This window comes from Strix uralensis, chromosome 11, assembly GCF_047716275.1.
Source record: "Strix uralensis isolate ZFMK-TIS-50842 chromosome 11, bStrUra1, whole genome shotgun sequence".
In the NCBI taxonomy this organism is placed as follows: Eukaryota; Metazoa; Chordata; class Aves; order Strigiformes; family Strigidae; genus Strix; species Strix uralensis.
In genome coordinates, this window is record NC_133982.1 from 10,799,795 (window position 1) to 10,804,658 (window position 4,864).

At 54.5% G+C, this 4,864-nt stretch overlaps 1 long non-coding RNA gene across 1 annotated transcript; it reads right to left on the reverse strand.

The window, feature by feature from the left end:
- Positions 1–1,945: 1,945 nt before the first annotated feature.
- Positions 1,946–3,507, reverse strand: LOC141948413 (uncharacterized). The gene is made up of 2 exons (XR_012630463.1): positions 3,285–3,507; positions 1,946–2,113 (listed from the first exon to the last, which is right to left on the reverse strand). It is a non-coding gene; the product is annotated as an uncharacterized LOC141948413 (long non-coding RNA).
- Between the last annotated feature and the right edge of the window lie 1,357 nt (positions 3,508–4,864).

Genomic DNA, 4,864 nt, shown 5'->3' on the forward strand with positions numbered 1-4,864 from the left:
ATTCTTTTGCTATTTATCTCCTATTTTCCTTGCTTGTTAACTCCTCCTCCCCGAACTCGGCTGTCACCACATCCCCACCCCTGAGCCACCGAGCAGCTGTGCTGGGATGGGGAGAGCTGTGCTGGGATGGGGAGAGGTGTACTGGGATGGGGAGAGCTGTGCTGGGATGGGGAGAGCTGTACCGGGATGGGGAGAGCTGTGCTGGGTTGGGGAGAGCTGTACTGGGATGGGAAGAGCTGTACTGGGATGGGGACAGCCGGGCTGGGATGGGGAGAGCCATGCTGAGGGCCACCCTGGGTTCCTCTGGGTGCCAGCTGGAGGCACACCACCTCCTCTTGCCATCTCCCCAAGGCTTGGGAATGCCTGAGGGCCTGTTTCCCTGCAGCGGGCTGAGCCAAACCTCCCAACCCCAACTCCAGGGGCCGCCTCCTTTGAAACAGCCCCCCAGCCTTTTCCTGCCAGGTTCCCTTCCACAGATCACCAAAATCCCCTCAGGCCCCTGGCCCCTCTCCCACCTGCCATCCCCTGCCCAGATGTTTCAGGGAGCTCCAGATGCTCTGATGCTCACCATCCCTCCTGGCCTGAATATCTGGGACCTGCCGCATTTGTCAGACACCCCGCAGGTAAGCAGCACTCCAGAGTAATACATTAAAAGGAAAGCTCTTCCTAAATCAGCCTTTTTCCCCTAAGACCGGGTTTAGCTATTCCCTAGGTCCCACCCCATGAAATGGGGCAGGCAGAGGCCAGCGTGGCCGTGGCCTGTGCCGCGTTGCTGAAGCTGCCAGCGAGCCAGCGGTGCTGGCTCCTGCAGTCTGAGCACGTCCCCCACAGACCCTGCGCGGAGGCGGTCGCTCGTGAAAGGCTTTCTGTCCCCAAACGACCCCTGCGCGTCTCCGGAGGGCTCGGCTGCAACGATGCCTTCATCCTCCCAATACCTTGAATTTTGGCAGGAAGGGAGACATGCATCTGCGCATACGTGCCGCTGGGAACAATTTTGTCAACAGCACTTTAACATCCAAGTGATTCTCATCGCAGCTGGTACGAGGAGCGCTGGGAACTGCAATAAAAATAGTTTTATAAAATAAATTACCTAGCATTTGCATATACTGTGCATAAAAGCACACACTTGGATGCTGACACTGAAGACTCCCGGGTCCAGGTCTGGTCTGGTAGCAACAAGGGGAATAGTAAACAGTGAAAAAATCCTCTCTCCCTGTTATACCAGATGGCAAACAAGGGCTGGAGCAGAAAACTTAACACTTCTTAATTAAATACCACTTCAGTTCAGAGTCCAACCGGCTCTAGGTCAGTGAACAGAACATCGTCTTTCTCTTGGAGGCGAGGGCCCACTATCTTTCCTAGGGAGGGAGGACCAGGAGCCCGAGAACAGCCAAACCCCTCCTGCAGCCCCGCAGGGCCAGTGGGCAGGATGCACAGCCCGCTCACTCCAGGCTCGCTCTGGGCTCGCTCCGTGCTCACTCTGCACCCTCCACTGGTGGTCCTCAAACCCCTGTCAGCACCTCACCCTGCCTGCATTATTCACCAGTTAACCCACAGCTGTGCCCTCCTCTCTCTCTGTGCCTGCTGGCTGGGATTCTGGGGACACCAGTACTGACGTGCACTGTCAGTGCACCCCAGTTACCCCAGTTAATGCCAGAGGTGGGGCAGCACCGCAGCCACCCCAGCCCAGCGCTGCCTTGACGTACCAGCACCCTTCAGCATAATAAACCACAGAATAGTTCTGCAAAGCAAGGGACACCCGCCTCACCAAACACCTTGCCCACAGATCCCCAGGAATTCACGCAGAGACCCGTCTCGCACCCCTCTACATCCTGCACCGCTTCTTCTCACCCCACATTTGTGTGCCTCAACAAGAAGGTGTCCCCTGTTCTGCTCCCAGCCCCACACCCCAGGCTGCCCGCGTGTCGGATCTCAGTCCCCAAGCTGCAAGACCACAGACTTATTTATTCTGAATATTAACAGTATAAAACAAATGTATTGCCAAGAAAATCATCACTCTTCCAGCAGCAGCAGCAGGGAGCACAGGTTGCAGCACCAGACAGATAATCAGCAGCTTTTTCAAGCCTGCAGGCTACAGTGAGTAACTTGAAGGCTGAGAAACAAATGAGCCATGATCTTAAGTTATAATTGCAGGCCATGGTATCAAAATCTGCCAGTCTATGGCTGTAAGAGAGCTGGATATGGAAACCTCCCCTGAAACCCCTACGACAGGTCCTCAAACACTCGGGAGTTGCTGAAGGTAGACTTCCATCTATGGAAGCCCTGAGTAAACAATGAGTTGGCCATGCCCGTGCGGCCCCGTGCTAGACATTACACGCAGTCGGGGTGCGAGCTAACACTTACACCCTGGGCTCAGCAGAGCAAAACGAGGGCTCCAGGACTGATGAGCCTTTCAGCCTCCACCATGCTCAGTGACCTTTCAGCACATGCGAGGGGACAAACACAGACCCACTGCAGCTCCCTGTAACCAGAGAACCCACTGTGTGCCCACCCGGCCAGTCCTCCTCCAGCACCGACCCCCCGTACAGAGCTCACCTGGTGTGAGCACCCACACAGGCAGAAACGCCCAGCTGCTGCCCAGACCCCTCTTCACTCCCGGGGAGGTGGGTTGCTCTAAGGCACCTGCTCTTGACCGAAACCTTGGGTGCTCGCCCATGCTGGGTGACCACAACCAAACACCCCCGCTTGTGATCGCCATGCATGTGGCTTCATTTAGTTTGTATTTAATTTTATTTGCGCTACAGGTCCTCCCTACCCATCATGGCAATGCCCGGATGCCCGGACCGGGTCCCTCTGTGCTGCTGTAATTAATAGATAACAACAATCAGCGTTCATGCCCAGTACCTGCACCACCATGGTGCAATAAAAGCTAACAATAACAGAGTAATTTGGTGAGGCCAGAAAAGCTTTCTAGCTTCCCAGTAGGTGTCTTTGCCAAACAAGCACCAGGCATTCCCCAAAACTCAGGGCTGCAGCATCGCTGGTGCCTCTGCCCAGACCACAGAGCTCTGAGGGAAACTGCTCTTCTTCCAGGCTGCTAATAGAATTTTCTTTACTAAACTCCTGAGCGGCGATACATGAGTGCTAACGGCCTGCGAGGGTCTTATACATTATCTGCTTTTTTCATTATTAAAGGACTGCGTGGGTATTTTGGCGGGCTGGCTGTGGAAAAGGCATGGCACATTGCTTCTACCTCCAGGCTTTGGGATATTTAGAGCAGCTCGGCCAGACAAGATGAAAGCAAACACACAAAATATTCTTACCTGGATGCTTTGGATTGCCACTGGTGCCATGCGCTCCAGTTGCCCTATTTCTGTTCCTTTTAAAGAGATCCTTGGCAAAGAGAAAGGTGCACCTTGAAATTGTCCAAAGCTTTCCTGGCTTAAAATAGGAAGGAGAAAAGACAATTTAGTGACTGTTTATTATGGGGGACCCCAGGCAGGGGTGGGGACGCTGGCACGCCGGCTCAGTCCCCGTTTCCTAGAGTTAACACTGGACCTGACTTGGGAAAACCCACATAAACCCACCCTGCAGCCTAACACTGAGATCTCCCAGAGGGCTGCAGCCCCTCAAGGTGCAGGAGCCTCAGTGGTTTGTGATTCTGCAGGGAAAAAAAAAAATGAGGATTTTTTGGATACGCACTCTTAAAACCGAGAATGGGCATTTTTAAATGCCAAACCTCATAACGAAGGTACGCGAGCAGCATCCTGCAGGAGCCAAGAAACCCTGTGTGAGAGACAGCAAGTCCTTTGGTGGTCCAAGAGCAAATGTCACCGTTTCAGTGAGGAAGCACTTATTTGAACAACAGCAAAACCCTTATTTTACAGAACCTTCAATTTCGAAAACAAACTCGCAGTGAGGATTCACTATTTGACTAACGGAAAGCTCTGCAGATGGAGGAGCTGGCTGTGCAGATACTGAGGAATTTACAAAGCAACCTGTTGAAGGCTACATGTGTTCAGTGGAAGGAGAAGGAAGAGTGAATGCAGACCATGTGTGTCGGCAGCGACTGGGGGCTTGGGGGCTTGGAAGTCAAAGGCTCTAAATTTGGACATTACAAGGAGCAAACTCCTTGTCCCCAGCCCCAGCAGCCCCTCTGAAAATGCCAGGATGCTGCTCTGAGACCTGGGATGAGGGAGCTTTGCTGAATTCAAACTCCATTTTGAATGGATCGCCCTGGGAAGGGGGTACAGGAGCCCCTGGCCTCATTGGGGAGAGATCCCCAACCCTGCGTGTGGGATCTCTTTCCCCTCTAATTGCTGCCACGTAGTAGTTTGTTCTCACAAGAGCTTCTCTGTGCTAGTTATTAGTGAGGTGGGAGTCTGGACACATCTGCCTGAAGCCCTCACGGCTCGTAATGCTGCTCACAGCCACGTTGCTGCCGGAAGGACGGGAATTCAGATGGTGCATTTCCTGCGGCCTCACCGTATTGATTCTGTGAGTGCAAACATAGGTCCAGACCTGCTCCCACCCTCCGGGCTCTTGGGGACCCCAGGAGCAGCTCCTGGACCAGTGCATCCCCTTGGCTCCCTGCATCCCCCCAGCTCTGTGCATGCCCCCAGCCCCATGCATCCCCCCCCACTGCCTCCAACCTGGCAGCCGAACTGGGCACAGGGATGTTCATCACTGAAGGGGCACGAGCAGGCGACTGTAGCTCAAATGCCACCTCCCAGGTGACAGGGTACGCAGCTCCAGGACCGGTGTGCCCTGCCCAATGCCACGGTGTGCAGGATATGGGAGCCTTCCCAGGCTGCCGGTCCCACACAGGCACCATCCTGCAGGTGCTGAGCTCCCCGCAATGCCCCCGCACTCCCAGTCCTGCCTGTGCCAGTCAAGGGCGCTC